The sequence below is a fragment of the Tenrec ecaudatus genome, chromosome 5 (assembly GCF_050624435.1).
Source record: "Tenrec ecaudatus isolate mTenEca1 chromosome 5, mTenEca1.hap1, whole genome shotgun sequence".
NCBI classification, from domain to species: Eukaryota; Metazoa; Chordata; class Mammalia; order Afrosoricida; family Tenrecidae; genus Tenrec; species Tenrec ecaudatus.
Window position 1 is genome coordinate 178,800,898 of NC_134534.1, and position 25,548 is coordinate 178,826,445.

Here is a 25,548-nt window from a genome sequence, read left to right on the forward strand (position 1 = left end):
TAGGATTATAGGATTAAGGTGTAGATGTTCACATAAGTATAGAATATTTTTGTTTTGTTCACTTATAGAATGTCATGTTTAAATGAGGGTGGCATATTTTTGAATTGTATGTATGCATTTTGGTTTTATCCTGTTAGGTACAGATATGATTGGATTGTTTGAAAGTTATATATGGCTAAAGAATTGTGTGAAAGTGTCAAATTGACAAGGGGTGGTCTGTGGCAGTCACACAGTCTGTTGTCAATTTGAGACTTAAGGGTGAAGGGATGGAGTTTAGCCTGTCCATCAGGTCTCAGCTTGATGATCTCATTTGGAGGCCCTAAGGAGATAAATAGCTCACTGGATGTGGGGCATGCACACTCCATGTGAAACATGGAGCTACACTAGAACCCTGGAGCTGAAGGAACCATGTGGAGACCCCTGTCAGCACTGAGATGCTTCCATTGCCACTGGGTCCACAAGATTTTCCACCCACTGGCTTGTGATTATCTTGTATTTGGTGTCATTGCATGTGTTGTGTGAGTCTGCAGAGGAATTTATAGATTGGTATCAGAAAAATGGGCTAAGATCAGACTTATGGACTGGATGTTCTCAATATACAATTGCTCTTTTTTATAAAGCTCTTTCATTTACATATGTGAGTATCAATGAATTTGTTTTCTCTAATCTAGCCAGACTAACACAAGAGCAAACTATTGAGCTGGGAGTGACTGGTGTGTCCCAGGGTGGTCAGTGTGACTGGAGCTTAATGAGTAAACAGAAGATCTTGTGAGAAGTCAGCAGAAAGCACTGGTCAGAGAGTGCTGGGCACAGATCTTGGGTGTCATTCCGTGACTTTGGACTCTAACAGTCACTGTGGAGCACGAGCGTGGACCCGGCATGAGCTTGGTTTCGTTCTAAAGAACCACTCGCATGGTGAGCAAAAGTATGTGCGCAAAGACTTCACCAGCTTGGCTGCTACCCCAAACCAGGTTCAAGTTCACCCAGCAGCATCTTGACCATCTGCTTCTGAAACCCCACAGAATATACAACTCAGCTCTGACACACAAGGGTAACCATGAGTCGGAATCCACCCAGCCGGGGCAACTGGTCTATACTGGTTTGTTAAGAAAAGAGCAAGGGGAGGTGGGGGACAGACAAGACCAAGAAGGGAGCCACACTGACAGAAGCAGTAGCCCTTGGAACGTGGTGGTGACTGACGGTGGAGGGAATGAGAAACGGGCAGCCTGGACAAAGGGGTGACAATGGGGCCATTTACAGCAAGGACAGCTCAATTTAATTCCATATTCAAGAGCAGCCGTGAAAGGGGCTGGAAATGCATATTGCATATTAATGTGAGATTCCCCACATTCTCATATTAACGTGAGTATTCCCACATCAGGGAGTTAATGAGGTGATTTAAGAGCAGAAAAAGGTTAATTTGATCTAAATAATTTTCTACCACCAGCCTGTAAAAAACTTTACAGTGATTATACATTTGGATAGTAACTTAATTCTGCCATCCCAGCCTCGCTGACGAGGCTACTTATGACTCAGACGCAGGTAAGAAACGAGTTTCCAAGAGGAGCTAGGGCCTCCATTAGGGAACTGTGCAGAACACAGATTTCCAGCGTTGGAGCTTGGTGAAATATACCAAGCCTGTTTGGGGCGAGCTCCTGCACCTAACCCTTGGGAAAACAAAAGACGGTCGGCATGATTACCAACTCTGGGTGCTCCTTATGGTGACGTGAGGACCCAGTCTCGTCCGATGGGAAAGGAGAAGTCAAATGTTAAGAATCTTTCATTGGTTTACATGTTCAAGCGTTTTCTATAAACACCATGTGCCGGATAGAATCCACATGAACACATTTATCAGCTGTACAGAGTCTCTTCTTGAGCTGTGCCCAAAGGCTTGAGGAAGCTCTGTCTGGGGGATCTCAAACTGCCTTGAACCTCGAAGAGGCCAGAGACAACTCACAAACACACAATCAGCTAAACAATCGAGTCTTCACTGTCGGGTGAGGTGCGGAAGCAGGAGGGCCGGCTTCTATGGTGGTTGTCTGTGCATGTCCCAAGGAGCCCTGGTGGTGTAGTGGTTATGCACAGGGTTGTTAACCTTAAGCTCAGCTGTTCAAAACCACCAGGCTCTCCTTGGGAGGAAGACGAGGCTTTCTTTTCCCCTAAAGAGCTAACGTCTTAGAAACTTGCAGGGCCGAGTCCACCCAGTCCTATAGGTTGCTGGGAGTCCACACCAGCTTGATGGCAACGAGTTTGTTTGTTTTGGGACTTGGTGCACATCCCGAGATCACATCCGTTTCATCCAGGGCAAAATGCGTGCCCAGGATTCAAAACACAAGGAAAGTTTCGATTGTTTTGATTGGAATGCTGGTAGACTGTTACAACGTCTTCCAGGCATATATCAACTCCCATAGTTTCCATCCTTGCGAGTCTCGTTTCCCCAGTCCAACCCCAAGAACAACAAGAGTCAGATGGGAACCAGATCAGAACATACTTCAGAAAGCCAGGCTTGAGGATTCCTGGTGGAGAGAAAAAGGCTTCAATCCACTTGAAATCATTCCAACTTGAAACCACTTGGCTTGGTTTCTGGTTTTTCCAAATCAAGTTTTACTCAAAAGAGGTTATCTCCCCAAAGAACTCTGACTAACTTCTCCTCCTCCACCATCAGCCCAAGGACAATCTTTTAGTCGCGTGGGGCTAAGCCAGGTTCTTAAATGGCTTGCCAGCCTGTCCTTTCCATAACATTCCTAAGCCCATTAGCAGTTCTCCAGGTGTTTTCCTGCCACAGCAACTTGCCCAGGAGGAGCTCCTGGAAAGGACAGTCCTTCTCCATATTCATTGTTTTCCTTTAAAAGACTCCAGTGAAGGGCCGGTGGCTTTTCCCACAGTATCAGCTATTAAAGGCAGATCTTGCTGGCTTGGGGCTTTAAGTTGTCAAGATATAGTCTGCTTTTCAAATCTGGACCCAGCACTTCCTTCCGTTCACACCCCCCCCACCCCCACCCCGCAATGAGGTCCTCTTGACGTTAACCGGCTGTTTCTGCCTCTTTCCAGAAAGCAGCCATATCAGGGATTTACACTGTGGGCTTTTCCCATCCATCTATTCAGATAGTTAACTTCTGTCTTCTCGGTTCCTCCAGACAAATCCCTCTTTTTTTCTTTTTTTGGTGTAATTCTTGGAGTTAAAACAAACACACACACAGTATCCAACTCTCTCAGCCAAGACTGAACTCGTGTGGTTTTTCTCTTTGGACTCATTTATAATAACTGAAAGATGTATTCTATCTGGATTCTGAGATGGATGTTAAATATTAACCACAAGGATGTGAAATGTTAGAAAATTGGGTCAGTCTGCATCTCCATTATTAATCCAGGCTGCTATCATCTCGCCGTGAGGTTCTGTAATTCATTATGAGACGTCTGCCCACCAACTCGCACCAGTCACTGACTCAACTGGAGCAGTTAATGAACCTAAGGGGTCCCTCTCCAGAAAAATATATCTAAAAAAAATGATACCAATAACTGCTGTCTGTGACAGAAATCAGCACACTAGAGCCTGTGGGCCAAATTAGGCCCTGCTGCTTGCTTGCTTAATATTTATTTAATTATTTAGTCAATAAAGTTTCATTGGAATGCAGCCATGCTCATTCTTTTCCATATTATTAATGGATGCTTTCCCACTAGAAAGACAGCATTAAAGAGTGGTGACTTTATGCCTCTACCAAGTACTTTAAAGAACTTCAAAACCAAAGACTTCCAGGACAAGGGCTCAAATTCTACTCTGGGTAGCTTTGCAAAGTTCCTTCCTTACCTAAAAATAATAATTTTCTTCACATTAAAAATTGCATGATGCTTTTAAGACCCCAGATGCTATATCTTTTGATAGCCGGGCACCATCATCTTTCTTCACCACAATTGCTTCTGCAAGGCTTGAAGGTAAACAAGCGGCCATCTAGTTCAGAAGCAACAAGGCCCACATGGAAGAAGCACACCACCCCGCATGATCACAAGGTGCTGAAGGGACCAGGTATCAGACATCAAAGAACAAAAAATCATATCATTGTGTGCTCACCTCCCCGATACTATTGATGAAGATAAAGGGTGCATAAGCAAATGCGGTGAAGAAAGCTGATGGTGCCTGGCTATCAAAAGATATAGTGCCTGGGGTCTTAAAGTCTTGAAGGTAAACAAGCAGCCATCTAGCTCAGAAGCAACAAAGCCCACATGGAAGAAGCACACCAGCTTGTGGAATCATGAAGTGTCGAAGGGATCAGGTATCAGGCACCATCAGAACAAAAAATCATATTACTGTAAATAAGGGGGAGTTTGGAGTGGAGGCCCAAATCCCATCTGTAAGCAATTGGATATCCCCTTAAGTTAGGGTTGTGCAAAGGAGTCGAGCCAGTCTGGGTGGAGTGTAGCAACCATGAAACATACAACTTTCCTCTAGTTCTTGAATGCTTCCTCCCCCCACTCACCCCACTATCATGATCCCAATTCTACCTTACAAATCTGGCTAGACCAGAGGATGTACACTGGTACAGATAAGAACCAGAAACACAGGGAATCCAGGACAGATGATCCTTTCAGGACCAGTGGTGAGAGTGGCGATACTGGGAGGGTGGAGGGAGGATAGCGTGGAAAGGGGGAACAGATTACAAGGATCTACATATAACCTCCTCCCTGGGGGACAGGCAACAGAAAAGTGGGTGAAGGGAGACATTGGACAGTGTAAGATATGACAAAATAATAATAATTTATAAATTATCAAGGGTTCATCAGGGAGGCAGGAGCAGGGCAGGAGGGGACAAAATGAGGAGCTGATTCCAGGGGCTTAAGTGGAGAACAAATGTTTTGAGAACGATGAGGGCAATGAATGTACAAATGTGCTTTACACAATTGATGTATTCATGGATTGTGATAAGAGTTGTGTGACCCCCCAATAAAATGATTTTTTTAAAATTACATGATACCCAAATGTGTTTAGCACGTGGAGTCGAGGGCAATAGAAACAAACTGTGTTACATACAAAATCCTCCAGTAATGCTGATCTCAGAGCACACACACAGAGGCTCACAGGTTGAATCGGCATGGGAGGGAGAGAGGAAGCATACGAAACAAGATTTGACATAGGGTTATCTGTACATGGCTATTTACCTTTGCTGCAAACAGATCCACAACTGTTGTGAAGCACAGAGGCCACAAACTCATGAAAACTTCTGAGGTAACCAGACACACCTTGAGGGTGTGAGACAGTGGACCTGGAGGCTCACTGTAGTCCCAAGTTTCAAGGAATACAATACAATCGACATAACAGTCCACAAAGAGAATGTTCTACGTCTAATGTTGGTGCCTACAGCCTAGGGCAGTGGTTCTCAACTTTCCTAATGACGCATCCCTTTAATACAGTTCCTCATATGGTGGTGATCCCCAACCATAACATTAATTTTGTTGCTACTTCATAACTGTAATTTTGCTACTGCTAAGAATCGGGCGACCCCTGTGAAAGGGTCATTCGACCACCCCCCCAAAGGGGTCGTGACCCACAGGTTGAGAACTGCTGACCTAGGGTCTTCAAAGCAATTGATCTCTTCCTATGCAAAGACAGAAGGGTGACAAGAATCAAGTGACACGTGGTCTAATCAAATGATACAATGGGCTAATGAATCACACGGACAGCAGTCTCCACAATCCTAAGACCAGGGGAGCTAGAAGGTGCCAGGCTACCACTACTGACTGCTTTGAAGGAGATCACATTGGAAGGTCCTGGAGAGAATGGGAGACAACGTGGAACAAAACTCCAAATCGTAAAAAGGCCAGACAATACGAGCCGACTAGAGACTGGTGGAACCTGAGGGATTACGACCCTTCATCGCCCTTCGGGTCTGGAAGCGAACTCACCCCATGGTTTAATTTCCAAGGAACAGACAGGTCTGTAAAGGGAACAATGGCACTAGAGAGGTATGCACACCTTAAAATAATCGGCCATTTGTGACTCAAGGGACAGCATGTACCCAAGGACTACATTCAGAATGGTTGGGAAAGGAGGAGGGATGGAGACAGCAAACAGGGAAGATGTGGGATCAACAAGGGGACAGCAATGAATGAGGAGTTGGAACGAATTGCTGGACATTGCTGAATGTCCAGCTGATAAGCTGCTCTGTCCACCCACACCCAATTCACACTAAAATGTCGAAAAATTAAGAGCACAGGAAAAGGCTTCCCTACTGGATGCCTGTACAGCTCTCTGTCTTCATCACGGTGCGGAGCAACACTGCTTCACTGGCTCCATCATGGTCTGTTTGCTAGCCTCATTTCACCATGAAACTGGAATCGTGAGAAATAAAAATACCTGAAATAGCTCATTTCAAATTCTCAGGGAGGAATGTTGAAAGGTGTAGAAATCTCACTAGTCATTTTGTGGATTCACACGAGCTATTTTTTTAGTTTCTAGCCAAATGATAATTTTTTTTTTAATGTATAGTTTTGGGGGTATTTTAAAAAACAAAAAAACCCAAGTGCTTAGCACAGTGTCTGGTATTCTGTAGTCAATTAACATATATTCCCTTCTACTTGCTAAGCTCCTCCTAGCTTTTCAGCACTTGGTTCAAACATCCACTGCTCTCTGCTGCATTCTCCTTGAAGAGGTGGAAGCTCCCTCCTAATTCTTCTGGGGTTTGTTACTTCATATTATTACCTACACCCTTGTCTTGCATCTATCTATAATGTGGGCTTCTCTGGGGCGGGTGCCAGGCTTATTTCCCTTGGTTTATCCAGGGCTGAAGAGGCCTGGGAGAGTCCTGGTGACAGAGGGGGTTACACGCTGGGCTAGCAGTTAGAAGGTACCAGTTGTTCGGAGGGAGAGAGATGAGGCTTTTAGGTCCCATCACAATTTACAGCCTTGGAAACCCAAAGGGGCAGTTCTACCCTGGTCAGTGTGAGTCAGAATCAACTTGATGGCAGGGAGTCTGTTAAGAAGTCCTGGTGGTACCATGGCTACGCCTTCCTTTGGCTAACGGTTCAAATGCACCAGCCCGTAGATGGAAAGACTTGGTAACCTGCACCCAGGAAGACGTAAGCCTAGAAAACCCTATGGGACAGTGTAACACCGCTGTAGATGGTCACTGTGAGTTGGAATCGACAGGGCAGCACACAACACCGCCGCGGCTATCCAGGGCCTGGCACAGAGTCGGATCTTAGCAGAAGTTGGTGCAGAAAATGAGTGACTCGAGAAACAAATTCAACACTGGAAAGTATCTTAATGCTCAAAGATGCCACACCAAGACCATCAATAACATATTTGTAAATGATACCAAGTTTCACAAACGAAGACTGACTTTTACAAATGAGTTCTTTTTTGCTCACTGATTTAATAACTATAACTTACATTTTATTATATATGTATGTGTGTATATATGTATGTGTGTATATATATGTGTGTGTGTATATATATATATATATATATATATAAAACACAAGATGTACTGAGCAGCCCCAGGGACAGGTTTGCTAACACGCCAACCATGCATAGTCGCTGACAAGTTCCTAGAATCCAAAGAAACACTAAGGGACCCTTGTTTAAACTCAATCTCTCTAACCAAGGCACTCTTCTTTGGCAGACAGTGCGAAGCTCTGTCATGAGACTTGAAACAGTGATGCAATATTTTAGCATGAACTAATTTCTTGGAAAGATCGCCGCTTTGGCTTTTCACACATTTAGGGAAGAGATTCACTCCTTTGCAATATTGTGGACCTACCATGAGTCAGGCACCAATCTAGGTAGCAAGGGCACATGCGTGGAGAAAATAAAGACTCTTCACTCTGATCAAATGAAAGCACTCAGGAATATCTCCAAATGGACTTTGACCAGACCCTTCTGTGGTGATTTAACTCCAGGGAGCTAGCGCCAAGAAGTGCTTAGATTTCCAAACCAGAGCCTGCTTTGCAGGTGGCATTAGAATTGAGTGTGGCTGCTGTTAACAAATGACTAGAAAATAAATGTCCAAGTTTATTACCTTAGAGGACTGGAGGCTGAGATGGGTCTCACGGGGCAGAGACATGTTCATTTCTGCAGGCTCTGGGGAGAATTGTTTTTCTTGCTTCTAGGATCTACATGCTGCCCACATTCCTTGGTTCCTGGTCCCATTCTCTGTGGTCAACCAGGATTGGCCAGCCAAGCCTTTAGCACCTGCCATCACGGTGGCCTGGACTCCTCTGCCTACTTTCACTTCATGGAGCCCTGGTGCTTGATGATACCAGACCCACCTGCACAACGTGAGGCACCCTGGTGGTGGCCTAGTAGTTATGCTTTAGGCTGGAATCCGCATGGTCGGCAGTTCAAGACCGCCAGACGCTCCTCGGGAGACAGACAGGAGTTTCTATTCTCATAAAGGGTTATAGTCTTGGAAACTCATTGGGGCAGTTCTACCCTGTCCCTTCAGGATTGCTATGAGTGGGGATGGATTCCGTGGCCTTCCGTGGCAGTGAGTTTTGGGGATAAGGTGGAGCCCCCCCAGAGCTGCACAAAAGGACAACACATCGGACCTCCTACCCATCATGCCTTAGCCAATAGTGCACCACTTCCTTTTCCCCAAGCCACCCTCCATGCCCCCAAGTGTTCTTAGAAGTGAAGCATGATTTTGAAGAGAAAACCAAATTTGTTACTCTAGCAATGGGGCATAAATACCACTCCCCGCGCCCCCCAAACACCTATGTTCATTATCGTCAAGAGATGTGCATCTATGTCCTGCTGCTGGCCTTCTTTCTCAGTGTCTCTTAAACATATATGAGTGAATTCCTTCTTCTGTTTTTGTTTTTTCAGTTCAAAGAATAGATACGTTTATAGGCAGGGTGATGAATGGCCCTTAGACGCAAAGATTGCTAACATTAACATAAGTGATACTGTGCCATCTACCCCAACCCAGGGAGCTAGATCGGTATCACTTAGGCATGATGATTCAATGAAGCCCGTTGGGGGCTGGAAGCAGAGTTTGGTATAGGGTTCGCTCCTGCACGAGGTAAATGGAAAAAATGGTATGGGTTCTGTTGGCTGGAGCAGGGTGAGGAAGGTCATTCTGGGCCCCCGGGAGATCGCTTTAGGGGGTGGGAGCAACTGTTCTTGAACACTGAGCTGGACGTGGGTTGGGGGAACCAGAGCCAAGCCTTCTGTTTTTGACAACAGCCTCTGGCCACACATCAGGCGACGTTTCAGCTGGCTTTGCCTCGGATGTAATGTCCATTTGGCTGTAGGGAGCTGATTTTCCAACTCCCTTTGCCCACTGGCTCCTCGTTGGGACTCTGTCGAGAAGCAGCCTGAGACGCAGAGTTCCCCCAAGGTCAGCAGAACCCATTTGCCCTGAGACCAAAGACTACTCGCCTTGCAAACATTTCACAATAAAGGTGCCCCATCCCAGAGGGCTTTGGCAACTAACATTTCCATAAGATCACTCTCAAATTTTCAAATGAAAAACAGGCAGAGATTGAATGGTACTGAACTCTCTCCCTTCAGGAGACTCCCCATTACTCACTGTCCTGGTCTACAAATCCTCCCTCTTCCCATTCTCCCACACCCTCAGCCCAGGTGTTACCCCTGGACCTGGGAGGATATGCCTACCAGACACTATCCTTTTTCACCCCTAACTACTGCTTCCAGGTGAGAGAGGTAGAAAAGCAAACAGGAAGGTTTACATTTGTTTGCATCTTGTTACGCCACCCCTGGCAGTGGTCTCAAGTCCAAGGGGAAACCAAGTCTATTAGAGGACCCAGGCCTTGCCCAACCACAGTCATGGCTACCTAGTGCACATGTTCATTGGTCACTTATCTCAGGGTTCCAAATTCCACGGAAGAAGAATCCCCCATCCACACAAGGGCAGCTATGGGGCACTTGCATGTTAAGGGCACCCGATACCCCATTCATGCTTTCTAGCCTCATCACCTGAGTGCTCCACTTTCAATGTGGTGAGCCCCAAAGACCATCCGGTTAGGCCCACTCGGTCTATAGGTGAAGGGACACTCGTGTCGAATAAAGCAGAGGAACATGATTGACAGCCACGTGCTGCCATTCCACCATGGATCTAAGCAAGGAAGCCAGGGCCCGCCTGACCTGAAAGGCAGCTGGCACGTCTGGGGTCTTGCTAGGGCTGGGCACATCTGAGTGGCATCCGAACATCCCGGGTCAGTTAAGAGACTGTTCCCTGGAGGCCTGGAACTCAGAGACACCACGGACCTCCGTGGGCACGCTGAGAAGCAAGCAGAGAGCACGGAGGGCTGAGCGAGCTTGGCAAATACACTGCCCCGTCCCGTGGGGCGCTCCGCTCACATTGTAGGACGCTGACTCGCGCGGAGCCGGGGTGAGGCCCTCCCTCTCCTGGCATCGGCTGTCTAGTATCAATTCACACATGAAATTAAAAGCACCTGGGTGGAGAGCATGTGTAGACAACTGAGCCGGATTCCACCAGCTCTCGCTAACATTCTCCAGTGTAGTCGTAAGCGCATGTGACATCTCTTCATGAGAAAACCCGATTAGAAGGCATGGATAAAGTCATTCCAGTGCGGACTTGGGGGAAGAGGACAAGCTCCGTCTTTATTCCCTGTTTCTCTGTGCACCGGGTGGTGGTTCGATTCCCTCCAGGCATTTCTAATTCACCGTGACCTGACGTACAACAGAGGACACACCGCCCAGTCTTGTGCCAACCTCATCATTGTTCTCTCTCCCTCTCTCTCTTCTTCTACACACACACACACACACACACACACACACACACACACCCCTCGTGCCTCCTGCCGCAAATCATTTTATTGGGAGTGAATACGGGTCTCATCTCATCCCCGAGTTCAATCACATCAAGCAGCATTGTACAATTGCTACTGGATCTCCTGTTGAGCCTCTGGTTGTAGTGACCGTGCCTATCCACCCTGCCTCACCTCTGCTTCACGTGGAAGAAGCTTCTTATTAAGTATTTATCAGAGAGACCAAACCCAAAGTCCCCAAGCCGCGGGTGGAATGGCAGGTCAGCAGACAAAGGATGGGAAAGAAAAGGCATTTCTCCTGAATGGCCTGCTGGGTACGATGCCACAGGCAGAGGTCCAACCCCCTCGGAGGAGACCAACACAGAAGCCGATGCTGACGGCGCCGTGCTGTAGGATGCATGTATGCAGAGAGACCCAAAGCTCCACACCAGGAGCTGCGCTGGACGCAGCCCCAGCCCGGGATGGTGGGCTTCTTGGCACAGGCACCTGAATGGAATCCCTAGCCTTCTGGGTGATGGAGGCAGCTCAGAAGGAAGAGCCAGGGCGTTGAGGCAGTAGGAAGAGCAGGTGCGAGGGGAGGACGTCAGGAGAGAGCCTATTCTTTCCAGAAAGCCCGGAGGAATGAAGCATGATCAGGATGCAGTGCCACAATCAGATGGGAAGCCAGCATTAGAAGGGCCCCATACGCTTGCTCCGTGACGACCTCCACTCCCAAGGCTATGGAGGAAGATTCTGTGTGCAAATCCGCATGTGCAGGATTCCGGTCTAGCTCAAGAACGGTAGGGAAAGCAGGCAGGGGAGGCGATCCAGTGATCAGGGCGAAGATTGCCAATCTGACCAGCATGACTGGGCCTTCACATGCTGGCCTCAGAAAATAGGTGTGTTAGTCCGGGTAGACTAGAGAAACCAATCTAGGGAGATTCCTATGTGTCAAGAAAGGGTTTTATATGCAAGAACAGTTGAATATTGAGAAAACATCCCAGCCCAGTCCAGATCAAGTCCATAAGTCTGATATTAGTGCACCTGTCTGATACCAGTCAATAAATTCCTTTTCAGACTCACACAACGCATGCAAAGATGCCAAATGCAGGAAGATCACAAGCCAGTGGGTGGAAGTTCTTGTGGACCCAGTGGCAGTAGAAGCATCTCAGTGTTGGCATGGGTCACCATGTGGCTCTTTCAGCTCCAGGGCTCTAGTGTACTTCCATGTGTCGTGTCATCAGGAATACCAAGCAAAGAGTGTCTGTGTCCTGCCTCCAGTGAGCTATTTATCTCCTTAGTGGCCCCAAATGAGGTCATAAAGCTAGGACCTGATGGACAGGCTAAACTCCACCCCTTCACTCTTAGTAGTCTCAAGTTAGCACTAGATTACGTAACGACCACAACAGGTGTGCTGTGCTAGCGCTCGATGGAAGCGTTAGGTAGGGTCCTGGGAGAAGTTATACTTACAGACGTTCTAGAAGGATGCCTTTCCCAGGAGGATGTGCTCCCATCCAAACGCTCCATTTGCAAGTGTCTTCACTGTTGTCCTTGGCTGCCATCGAGTGGACCCCCACCCCCCAACCATGTGCAGCCAACGCCCCAGCAAGTGAAATGCCCTGACCTCCCCACCCCTCCTCCTCCTCGTGATCCATGGTGAGCTGCTCTGAGCCAGAGCGTTTTCACTGGCTAATCCTCACAAGAAGGTCACTGGTCCGTCTTAGTCTGGAAACTCCAAAGAAAAGCCATGCAGTGTGGTAGCCACAATGCCCCCATGGGCCGACGGGTGATGACTGTGACTGCGGGGCATTCTTGGGAGTTAAACCTCGGTCTCCTACGGAGGCGGGCAGAGTTCTACCATCAAACCACCCATATGCTTAACTGGCTTTTTGGGGGAACAGTCCGGGAAAATGAGATTGTGGTGGAGATGAAGAGCCATTGTGGCAAGAGCGGGTGTGCTGCAACACCAAGAGCCGGGCTCGGTGTTGGGGAAGGGAGGTCCATGGGCAAAGAAGACGGGTGTCAGGTTGGGGTTTAGCAAATATTCGGGGGTTAAGGGAGAGATCAGCTACCTCAGCATAGGACCTGAGGTGCAAACACCTAAAAGATGGCTCTGAAAGAGAGGAGGAAGAAAAGGAGCAAAAAGCCCATGATCTCATGAACTTGAAGCCCTCTGGACTGTCTTGAGATCTCCCATCAGCTGAGGGAAAGGGAACTCTGTTATACCTACAGTTGAAAGCACTGGTACCTAAAGTCTCCTTTCCAGATAAACTTGCTAGACTGAGAGGCTCCAGAAAAGGGTGGATCCCCTAAGAAGGAAGACCAAAGGGTGATCCCACTCCACCCCTCCTCAGGGCATTTGGTCAAAGGACATTAGATTATTAGAACTGCATCTGACTCTCCCATCAGCCAGACTTCTTATCTGCTACCAATCTGATCCTGCACATTTCCCATAAAATGCAACCTCAGCCCCTGGTGCTCTTTGTTTGTTTGGACAGCAACTGGGCTTCTCAGGCAGGGGCAAAGTGCCACCATAACCCCGGAGAGGGGACAGAAATTGTCTCCAAGTGACCTAGGGCACACTTCCTCCTAGCCCTGACACCACAGGAAAACAGCTGGCAGCCTAGCACACGCCCTTCCTGCTCTTCCTGTCGTCTACGGGAACTGGAGAGGTGGCCTGCAAGACAAAGTCCGGCTCCTGACACCATGGCTGGTCCTTGGCCTCCTCTTCTCATCCACACAGGATTTGTCAGCATCTTGGAAAGATGCTGTAAGCAGTTGGCACCACAGCCAGTACCGGCTGCCGTCGAGTGGACACTGGACACTGGCTCACGGTGACTCCATGTGGACCACTGTGCCCCAAAAGGTTTTCCATAGTGAATTTGGGGCGGGGGTGGGGGAGATCACCAAGCCTTTTTAGCGAGGAGTTTCTAGGTGAGAAACTGAGTGTGTTATCTGTTAGTACCACCCAGGGGCCCCTAAACAGAAGAATGGCATGCTCAACTTGTGGTCACCAACACAGTTACAGCATAGTGCCCCTGCTCAGCCCTCCTGGGGAAGTGTGAGGTATATCATCCCCACAAAGAGAGCAAGCGCTGCATCACAATAATGGGAAATCCAAATAATGGGGACTAGTCCCAACCTCCTAGGATTCTGGTGATCCATGAGATGAGTTATCCACACATGATGATGCCCAGAGCCAGGCCACGGATACAGAAGAGAGCAAAGGGTCACTGCATTCAGAAGGGGAGAAACAAAACTCAGCCAACCTCACAGCCATCGAGATGACTCTATAGCAATGTTTTAGGTCAGGAGAACTGGCCCTCGGGGCTTCTGATACCTGAAATCATGCCTGCAAAAAGCCTCCTCATTCTCCATGGGAGCAGGTGGTGTCTTTGAATAACTGACCCTGCCGTTAGAAGCCCAACATATACCTCACTATGCCACCAGGGCTCCTATGTGGAAGGAAGGAGGAGAAAATACTGTCTTAGACGTACGGAGAGACTATGAGGAGACAGAAGTCTACGAATGTCGTTGAAACTCCAAGATGCCTTTAGGTCAATGGGGGCTTCCAAAAGTTCATGGAAAAATAGAAGGAAAGGTCACAGAATTTTCCATGAACTTCCCCAGGTCTTCTCACAATCGACAGGGATGGTGGTCCTGCGACATCATCTGAAAAGGTTATTGCATTACATTTCATCTCATCTCAAATGACCATGGCCGTGAACCTGCTGGCTTTGGAATGGCCAGGGCTGCGGGAGGCAGGCACTAGGGACTGGAGGGTAGCCGAGTGGGTGCGGTGCTAAGGTCAGGCCAGGAGCCTCCTAATAGTAGAGTTCATAATTACCTCACAATCTTCTCCTTTCAACCTAGCAAAACACATGCCCTCCCGTCAGACGGTCCCCTACCAGTTTTCCCCTCAGGTAGCAAGCAAGAGTCACTGAGCTTAACCTGAAACACCTGCAAGAAGCCTTTCACTGAGGGAGCCAATGCCCCAGCATTCCAGTCCCAGCCCCACCACACAACTCTGGGATCCCTCCCCACTCCCCAAACAAAGTACCCTCTGAGCACCACCACCACCACACAAACCACCCACCACCACCACCACCCTCTCTCTGAAGAGTCTGCAAGCTCATGAGAGCTTAGAGTGAGTCAGCTAGGAAATCAGCTACTGTGACAGTTTAAAGACAGCCACCCCAAAGCATGGCAGATGCATCAGAAATGACAAGGGCAGCCATCCAGTTCAGCTTGCGTGCTGAGCTTCACAAAATGTTGCTTCCTGTAGGCCCTCCATGGGGAACGGGCAGAATCTCTTTCAGCTGGTGTGGCTCTTGGTTGACATTAGTCTATCCTTGCCAACACAGCCAGGCTCCCCCTTTGTCACGCTCCGAACAACTGTGCAGTGACGAGGATCTTCCGACTCGAGACGCATGTTGCAACAGGCTCCCTTTGCCCCATGGCAGGCTGTCTCTTGGTGTCCCCCACCCTGTGGGTCCAAACTGGGTCCAACTGGGCTCGAAAGGTGGGTCAGCATGGATGGCAATAATATCATCTGACTCTGATATGAAGCCCCTGGTTGGTACAGGCGGTTCATGAGCTCAGCTGCTAACCAAACACCTGGAGATCGGGATCCATCCAGAGGGGCTTCAGAAGGAAAGCCTGACGGTCCCTCTGGAAACTCGGCCCTGGACAAAGTCCACGGAGTCCAGATCCAGTGGGCAGCCAGGATGGTAGCTTATGGAGGTGAGTCCACCGGTTCTACCAGGGGTTAACTGAGCTGAAACTAGGTCGAGGGGCAGCAAGGCCATGAGCGGCTACAAAGAGCATGACTTGAACGATCTCTCCACAGCTGACATCTTGGAAATTCTCACATTCTCTTTCTAAATGCTGAGATGTCACACAGAGCAGGCAGAGGGACTAGGCCCAAAGAGTCCGTCTAAGAAGAGGAGCTAGAACAGTATCAATGTATCATTGATCAAGGATTCACAAGGGCTGGAGGGAGGGGATTTGAGGGGAATAAAGAGGACCTGGCACCAAGGGCTCAAGTAGAAAGAAACTATTTTGGAAATGATGATGGCAACATCTGTACAAATGTGCTCGATACGATTGAATGATGCATTGTTATAAGATGTATAAGAGCCCCCAAATAAAATTAATGAAAAAAAGAATTAAGCAATAGTTTAAAAAGAAGAAGAGGAGATGATGGCTTTGCCAGGTCACTTGTGAATCCCCAGGTGGACGTCTCCAAACCACACGCACTGCCAGCGGTCGATGTGAACTCTCAGAGACCTACAGGACAGGGCAGAACTGCCCCTGCACACCTGAAGAAGCTTCTTTAAGGCAATGTATGTCCCAGGCTGTGTGTGTGTGTGTGTGTGTGTGTGTGTGTGTGTGTGTGTGAGAGAGAGAGAGAGAGAGAGAGAGAGAGAGAGAGAGAGAGAGAGAGAGAGAGAGAGAGAGATCTCCAAAACCCAGGGTATTTTGTATCTTGCAATAGTGCCTGAACTCCACAGTTGTGTTATTGTGTTATAAACCCCAAGGTCACTGCCAGCAAGTTGATTCTGACTCCTCGTGTGACCCGATGGGACAAAGTGGACCTGTGGGTTTCCATGGCTGTCAATCTTTACAGGAGCAGGGAGCCTCCTCTTTCTCCCACGCAGCAACTGGCGAATCTGAACTGCTGACATTGTAGTTAGCAGCCCAATCTGTAACCAAGGACACCAGCAAAGCTCGTGGTATTGCAAAAGCACGCTGAAACCATCATTACCTTAGTCTGCCGCTCCAAATTCAAAGCGAATTCACCATCCCTTCATGGGTTTCTCCTTTAGCTTGAGAAAGGAAGCAATCTCCAAGGTACCTAAAAATGGGATGGGGGGAGAGTTTTATTTTTTAATTATAGACTGTAACTTCCAAATGTTCACATGTATAAGTAGCCCTTGACTTGGGACAGGGATCTGTTTAAACCAGTGGTTCTCAACCTTCCTAATGCCACGACCCTTTCATACAGTTCCTCATGTGGTGGTGACCCTCTAACCACAAAATTATTTTCGTTGCTACTTCATCACTGTCATTTTGCGATGGTTATGGATCAGGCGACCATTGTGAAAGGGTCACTCAACTCCCCAAGGAGCCACGACCCACAGGTTGAGAACCGCTGGAACAATTCTGTCCTAAGTTGTTTCTGAAAAATCTAATACGTTTTCCCCCCTGAGTGAACATCTGAGAATATCAGCACCAACACATTAAATGCTACAACACTGAGGCAATACATATTACTAAGGATAGGACATACCAAACAAACAAACAAACACAACAGATGGTCTGAAGTGCAGCTCACCATTACTTGAATACATATGTTGGGGAATACCTACGTATATACACACATACACATATGTAATAAATATACAGACACATACATGCACACACAGATGTGTACATACATATATGGATAGATTATTGGTTGAACTTATGTCAACCTTTTTCAAAATATTGGATGATATCACACTTTTTCAAGATCCACATTCCCATCAGACACAACACAGTAAAATTTGACATACAATTTCTATAATTCTTCAGTTTTCATTTCTCTGATCTGCCTGGTCATTTTAACCATGACTGAAATTGCCTTGATTGAACACCTTCGCTAGCTTCACCTGCGACGTTCACCATTCAACCAACCGACCAAGCCCACTGCCATTCAAGTTGATTTTGATGCGTAGCAAACAACCAAACTCCAAAATAACTCAAACTCACTGCTATTGAGTCCATTCCAACTCATAGTGACCTACAGGGCAAGGACTGCCCTCAGGGGGGTTAGCTCTTCAGCTGCCCTGAGACTGTGGCTCTTCACCAAAACAGAAAGCTGCGGACTGTTCCAGGGGTACAGCTGGTAATGTAGAACTGCTGACCAATGTCTAACCCACGATGTCAGCAGGGTTCCCGATTTTCAGGTGGCATCATTCCCTTTCTTGCCCCATGGCCAAACTCCCCATGCGGCAAGTTAGGTGAAGTATTGCAAAGAGTGGCCCCACGTGTATATATAGAGAGTAAGGAAAGACCAGAGGAGATAGAAACATGGTATGGTAGTTACATAATGTTGTCAATTTCAGACTTAAGATGAAAGGGTGGAGAGTTTAGCCTGTCAATCAGGACCCGGTTTATGACCTCATTTGGAGATGTTAAGGAGATAAATAGCTCACTGGAGGCGGGACACATGCACACTCCCTGGGAGACATTGCAGTTGACAAGCCACATGGAGACAAGTTGATGGCACCCAGAGCCTCAGAGCTGGAGAAGCCATGTGGAGACCTCTGCCAGCACTGAGATGTTCACATCGCCACTGGATCCACAAGACTTTCCACCCACTGGCTTGTGATTGGCCTGCATTCAGCGTCATTGCATGTCTTGCGTGAGTCTGAAGAGCCATTTATAGGTTATCGGACATATGGTCTAATACCAGACTTATGGATTTGATCTGGACTGGATTGGGAAATGTTCTCAATATTCAATCACCCTTGTATAAAGCTCTTTCTTACACACATGTGAGTGCCTATGAATTTGTTGCTCTAGTCTACCCAGACTAACACACATGGAAAGCATCAATTATGTTGCTTTTATTTGGATCACAGGTGGCAAATACAATCACAATGGATGAACAAATTCTCCCCGCACCCTGCCCCGAGGACACAATGAACATTTCCAATATCATGAGTGAAAATGAAAAGCAGTTTTTAGTCACGTAGGATTAGCTAATGCAGAGCACACCTGCTTCCATGAAACCATATCCTCTTCTGGGGACGGCTCCTTCTCGGGACCAGACACTGGGGCCACCAACCTCCCCAGGTGATCAGGTCCTGCGGGTAGTGTGGCAGCAACAACCACCCATCTGAAGGCGCCATTCAGAATCCCACCTGGCTTGCTGCCCTGGTTCTCCTGCTTTCTTTGTTATTCAAAGCCCAATTCCCTGGATTCCCTATTTGCCCTGCTTCGCCACTGCACAAGCAATACGCTCCTCTGTGTTCCTAGTTTCCTCCTTGTTTCAAAGCCAGCCGCTGGGCCTCCCTTTGTTTCTTCCTATTTACATCCGCACCACAGGGCAGGTGAGTTCTGAAATGTACACAGGACCACATTACGTGTGCAAGAAGCTACAAAGGGACCAACAGAGTTGTAAAAAGTTTGTTGGAAAATAGCATTAAAAGATAATAGAGGTTTGCTAAAAACTTTCTGAAATATATATATATATGTATAACTAGACAGCATCAACTCGCTAGCAGTGACTTAAATTTTTTTTTTAATCCATAACATAGTCTACAACGACAATGTTCTACATCCTACTTCGGTGAGTAGCAACTGGGTCTTCAAAGCTCAAGAAGATCCATCTAAGGTACAACTGTCGGCCTGGCCCAGAGGAAAGGAGGAGGATGAAAATTAAAGACACATGGAGACCATTAGCCCAGACATCTGTTTCCATGACCCGGAGACCCAGAAGAACTAGATGGTGCCCAGCTACCACTGCCCACTACTCAGAAAGCAATCCCATTTGAAGGTCCTACATGGAGTGGCAGAAACTGGTGATCCAAAACTCAACACCAGGAAAGAAATCAGGCTTGCTGGTTGGAAAGAGACTGGCATGAGATGATGGCTCTTCATCACCCTTCCGTTGTGGACATGAACCCACTCCCATGGCTCAATTTTCAGCCAAACAGCCAGCAGAATGGGGGAACATGAACACTAGTAAGGCACACACTCTTCAGAATGTTGAGCTATTTGAGATCAAAGGAGCAGCATTATTCCAAGGCCAGAGGTTAGCAGAGGAACTGGAGAAGGGGGCATGGTGTCAGGCTGGATTGACTAGAGAAACAAATCCAGTCTCAAGAGTTTTATATCAAGAAGTGTAAGTTTTATAAGTGTGTAAGAGTTTTATATCAAGAAGTAATTCTATATTGAGAAAACATCCCAGCCCAGTCCAACTCAAGCCCCAAAGTCCGAGACTAGTTGCTGAGTTCCTCTTTAGACTCACACAGTCACATGCAATGATGCAGAATGCAGGAAGAGCACAGGCTGGTGGGGGGAAAGTGTTGTGGATCCAATGGCATGGAAGCTTCACGGGGCTCTGGCAGGTCTCAGAGTGGCTCCCCAGCAGGAAAGCGAGGGCAGATGAAGAGCGGGAGGTTTCCAGGACCCTTCTTATGAGCAGGCTACACTCACAAGGAGGCACCATCAGGCTGTGACCTGACTGACAGGTTGAATATCACCCCTACACTTTTATACATCTTTAAATTGATAAAATGATGTAACAACTCCCATGGGAAACCCAGGGGGGAGGTGGGATGCGTGGCGTTGTATTGAGGGGATTACGACGAATGAGATGAAACCCAATGTGTACGGATTGTTGAATGTGAAACTGATGATCTCTGTGAACCTACACCCAACTCACAATAAAGTTTACAGTGTGCATGTGCGCAGGCGCGCGCGCGCACACACACACACACACACACACACCTTCCTAGATGTATCTATGGAGGCCTAGATGCCTATTCAGTACACACTCAAGAAAAATAACAAAACAAACAGCAACAGTAACAAAAGCTGCCTACCTAAAAAGATGCCTATGGTAACCGAGCAAAATATCTGTGTGTGTGTGTATGTGTGTGTGTGCATACATATACAAACCTCTAAAGTACAGAGACAGTTGCCCAATGGTAAGAAAATATTTAAATATATTAAACCGTATTTATTTAATGAAATATAGCCGGTAACCACTTTAAAAAAAAAATCCTTTTATTGGGAGCTCGTACAACTCACCACTAACCTTTATACATACCCAAGTGCTAATCACAACTCTACTAAAACTATGATTACACATGAATGTGGCCACTGAAATTATTTTTTTATAGAGCAATCTAATAAACGGAAAAAGAGGAATTTGCTCAACCACCACTAAGTTGTAGGATTGGGAGTCTATGGCGGGTTGGGGGGAGGGATGGGGAGAAGGGCATTGTTCTGCTCTGCTTAAAAGATCCACTTTACATAGAAGTAAACTGTTGCCTCAGAACATTAAGTGATTTGTCCGTGTTCATACAGCCGCTTACTGGCAGTAGGGAGATTAGAATTTCCATCTCCCAACACATGATCTAATCCTCTTTTCAATAGACCATACTGCTATGGGTGGTCCTTGCTATTCAAGCATTACCAACCCACATCCCCACAGTTTTGAGTCTGGTTCGGGAAGCAAAGATTTTAAAACAATAAACTACAAGAAAACCTATGAGAGCAGAAGATGTGTAAGGTGGAAACCTGTCAGAAAGGCCAAGCTCAAACACTTCCCACTGATACAGCCACTAGAATAGTGAGACAACATATCCTGTCAAAGGGGGAAAACTTGCCAGACCTGGAAAAACACAGCTGTCCCATGGTGTTCTGGCTCTCACAGAATCTCACTGCAGTTCTAAATAACCCACCACTTTATGACTTAGGCCCTTACTTAAAATTCTGTGCTTGTTCAATGATAGCATCTCCTCCGTCTGATTATGTCTGTTTAGTGTCCTGTCTCTCAACCACAACAAAGCCCTACTGCCTCTGAGTGGAATCCAATTCATAGCAGCCCTCTATCAGCTTCCTGAGGCTGTAAACCTTTATGTGAGAGCAGATAACCTTAACTTTCTCCCTCAGAGCAGCTGGTGGATTTGAACTGCCGACCTTACAGTTCAGTCCAATGCTTACGCAACAGCACCTCTCTAGGGATCCCATCGATGCCACAAGATGGCCTAAGGCTACTGCAAAGCGAAACTGCACATCTTGACCCCAGAATACAGAATTTCAAGAGGTGAGCTCAAAATAACATTAGGGAGCCCCCCCTCCAACCTGCCCAAATAAAGAGTAAAATAATGACAAATAAGGACTTGATCAGGAAACAATCATTTCAGATAAGTATCAAAAGTTGGTGGGAAGTTAGGGGTTTGATTTGGGAGTGATTTTGATATCAAGAACCTGAAAGGTCCCAAGGAAAATGAGCAAGACCTCGACAATTTTTGTCCAACGCCTTCTCCCTTCCAACGGCCAACACCCGATTTCTGCTTTGCTCATTCTAAGAGGTAGGCCACGATCGCGAAACCGTGAAATAAACTCTATTAAATTATAAACGAAGACTTATTTTCATTTCCATTTTTCCAGATAATGTCCCAAAGCTTTATTTCATTATGTTATGAAATGTTGGTCCCCACTTAAGCGGATCTACTTCCAATGGCCTTTTCTGGTTCTAATTATCCTCGGATAACAAAGACCTGCTGTCAAGCCTTCAGAGTGAATTTTTTAAAGAATAAATCAGCAATACGAAAGATATTTCTATCTTTTTGAGCCAAGTATACATTTTAGAAGCAGAAACTCTAGATCCAGGATATGCAAAACTAGGAGATGCCATGTTTCTGTTGTGTCCCTTTGGTATTTAAAAAAGGTGCACATGATGCCAAGTAGGGGGGGGGTAAGTATTTTTAAGTTACGAAATCACAAATGAATCTATTTGTCTCATTTCTTTTAACAAGTGTGAAAGTATCATCATGCATGTGCCATCTTGAATTATATAATTAAGTTTCCAGTTACAACATCCTCTTCTAGCTGAACAACACTCTGGGAGTAGCTTCCTGTGGTTCTTAGAGTTTCTGATTTGCATATTGTGATTAGTTCCATCATTTATAATTATCGGTGATTCTGTAGAATGCATGATCTGAACTCCACTTGAGAACACAATAGCTGCATTGCCCGATGACGTTCGAAGTGTATATTATATGAAAATAGTTAATATGCAGTGCTTTCCATCATTCAGTTAGCTAATGATAGTTATTCTAGTATCATCAAAACACAAGACTTCATATTAGGAGCATCAATTATTCAGTAGAACATTTTCTTCCACAAGTGCAAGAAAAGTAAGGGAACTGCATTTTTTTCCATTGTGGGAAATGGCAACATCCCACAATCAAAAGTTATTTTGCTTTTCAACCTGTGATAGGATGCAGAGCCCAAAGAACAGGTCATGGGTAAGCCTGAGTCTAGGGGATAGTGGATAGATTTTTAAAAATCATTCACTGGGGACTGTTGAGCTTCTGTGACCAAGATAGGAATCTATGATTCAGGAAGTATATTTAATCTTGTCTTGAAGATCAAGATCGAAATGACTGGCTCAGTCTTTCCGTCAAATTTGCTTATCTCTCAAAACAAGGAAAGAGTTATGGCTCAGGATTATGATATGACTAAAGGTTCTTTCCAGGTTTCCAAGGATAACAAAGTCCCCAGGGCTACCCGAAGCCAGCCAAGATGACGGAATAGCCACCAGGTCCTACGGTAGACACATGCTGGATTTCACCATCACCATCTGCGTTAGTCTGGGTTGACTAGAGAAACAAATTTATTAACATATGCATATGTGGATAAGAAAGAGTTTTATACACAAGAGCAACTGAATATTGAGAAAACATCCCAGCCCAGTCCAGATCAAGTCCATAAGTCCGGCATTAGCCTATAAGTCCAATGCCAATTTATTAATTCCTCTTCAGATTCACGAAACACATGCAATGATGCTGAATGCAGGAAGATCACAGTCCAGTGGGTGCAAAGTCTTGTTAATCCAGTGGCAGTGGAAGCATCTCAGCGCTGGGAGGGGTCTCCATGTGGGTCCTCCAGCTCCAGGGCTCGAGCTGTGACTCCATGTGTCTTGTCAGAAGGAATGTCTCACGGAGTGTGTGTGGGTGTCCCGCCTCCAGCGAGTTAGTTATCTCCTTAGCGCCTCCAAATGAGGTCATCAAGCTGTGATCTGATTGACGGGCTAAATTCCACTGCTTCACTCATAAGCTCAAATTGACAACCGATTATGCAACTACCACACCATCTAACAACAAACACTCACCCAAAGACTGGATGTTCACGCCGGCCCAGCAGAGCTTCAAAGGAAATGCCACCCTACCGTCTATCCCCCAAAGCCAGCCACTGAAACCCTACAGGATGTCTCCGGCAGTCAGATTCAGCTTGGTGGCAACTTATTAGCAGTGGACCTGGGCAACTCTCATCACGTGTGCTGGCCAACAAAGAACTGGACATTCAAGCGCCATGAGAAGTCCCGGCCCCAGCTCACACTGCTAAGTCACTATCAACCTTACCGGCAGGCCTTTGAGGCTCTACAGTTGTCAAAGGGGTTGTTTGTTTTGACCAGGGACGCCCTCATCAACCACAGGGAATATAAAGGATGCATCAGGCCCTTTCTTTCTGGCAAAGGGCATGGAGCACAGGCGTGTTTCAATATTCAAACGTATTCTCGGCCATGAGGGGATATGGTGAAGATGGTGAGCTGGCCGTAATGCCTGGTCCCGCTCACTATTCTAGGAGACAAGATGAGAGGAAGAGCGATCCACCAGGCAGAAGAGCCACTCACTCCAGTGAGCAGGCTTCATGACCCCCGAGCCTGTGTCACGTCTATAAAATGGCTATCAGAAGGCACCTGGATGGCTCTTGGGAGCTTTCGATGAGACTATAGGTGGCAGGCACGTGGCACAAGGCTGGCATCTGGGGAACAAGGAGCAGCTTGCTTTGTGTTCGCCGCTCCATGCAGAAGGGAATGACTCTCCACATTCGCTGAACCTCGAGCGAGGCGGCATGGGCCCCGTGCTCCCTAGTTCCAGCTAGTCCTTTCCTTCCGAGACGGGCACTGGCTCTTTGACGGTCAAAATGTAGACACCCTCCCATTCCCAAAGGGAGTATTCTGAAACCATGCCTCCTCGTTCCCTGCAGGATAGACAGGGCTCCCAGAGTGCTGACACCAGGGTCGTAGTGGCTCAGTGGTAGGATTCTCACCATCCACGCAGGAGATCTGGGTTCAAGTCTCACCGGAAACACCTCGTGTGTGGCCACCACGCATCTCATCAGCAGATGTCTGTGCATGGCTATGATGCTGAGCGGGTGGCAGCTGAGTATCTGGACTAAGATGGACTAGGAAGAAGGGCTGGCAGTCAACATCCAAGAAACACCGAGCAAAAGCCCCGTGGACCCCAAGGCTACGCACAGGTTGCCACGAGTCAGCGGCTGGTTCCACCATCACGAGCATCGGTGACATGCCTGCTTACAATAGACCAGGCACCCCGAGAGCTGTCTCCGTGCTCGCTCACCTAATCCTCATAACAGTCCTGTGCAGAAGGAACGAGCATCACCCCCACTTCACAGAGCAGGAAACTGAGGCTCACGGGGGCAAAACAATGTGGCCAGGGAACAGAGCCAAGCCAGGGTCGCTCTAGAACATACACGCTGGCACACAAAGCACAGGGTCTGTCTCTGTGTGGGAATTAATTTGGAGCCTGGGGTGGGTAGAAAGCCAGGCAGGGTGGAGGAATTAGGGAATAAAGCTGTCCAGGAGCCCCTCTTCCCCTTCCCTCCACATGCAAAGCAAAGAAAACCCAACTGGGAAGCTGATGCCTAACGCGCTGTCATGGGCTGCGTCTGCCAACACAAAGTTGAGAATTCCGATTCCGGTCTCCGAGTGGCATCAACAGGGTGAGTCTGACCCCTAACCCACGGGTTGATGGTTTGAACTCACCCGCAGTGCGACAGAAGACAGGAAGGCCTGGCGACCCGCACTGTGGACAATTCCAGGCAGGGGGACCCTAGAGAGCCATCTGACCCTAGAACACACGTTGCTGCCTTGAATTGGAAGGGGCTCTACGGCATGAGTTCTGCTGTGGCTGCAGTTTGTTCCTTTGTTCCAATGGGGCTGGAGCAAGAGGAGCCACAGACGGTGCCCGTGGGGCATCGCGAACCGCGAACCACGAACCCCACTGCGGCAAC

At 47.3% G+C, this 25,548-nt stretch overlaps 1 protein-coding gene across 14 annotated transcripts in view; it reads right to left on the reverse strand.

Annotated features, from left to right (window-relative positions):
- SVIL (supervillin) overlaps positions 1-25,548 on the reverse strand; it is a 270,082-nt gene that overhangs the window by 198,546 nt on the left and 45,988 nt on the right. For all 14 annotated transcript variants that reach the window (XM_075550348.1, XM_075550351.1, XM_075550346.1 and 11 more), the window contains exon 2: positions 16,493-16,582. The gene's annotated coding sequence lies outside the window, so the exon portion shown is untranslated. The remainder of the gene's footprint in view (positions 1-16,492; positions 16,583-25,548) is intronic.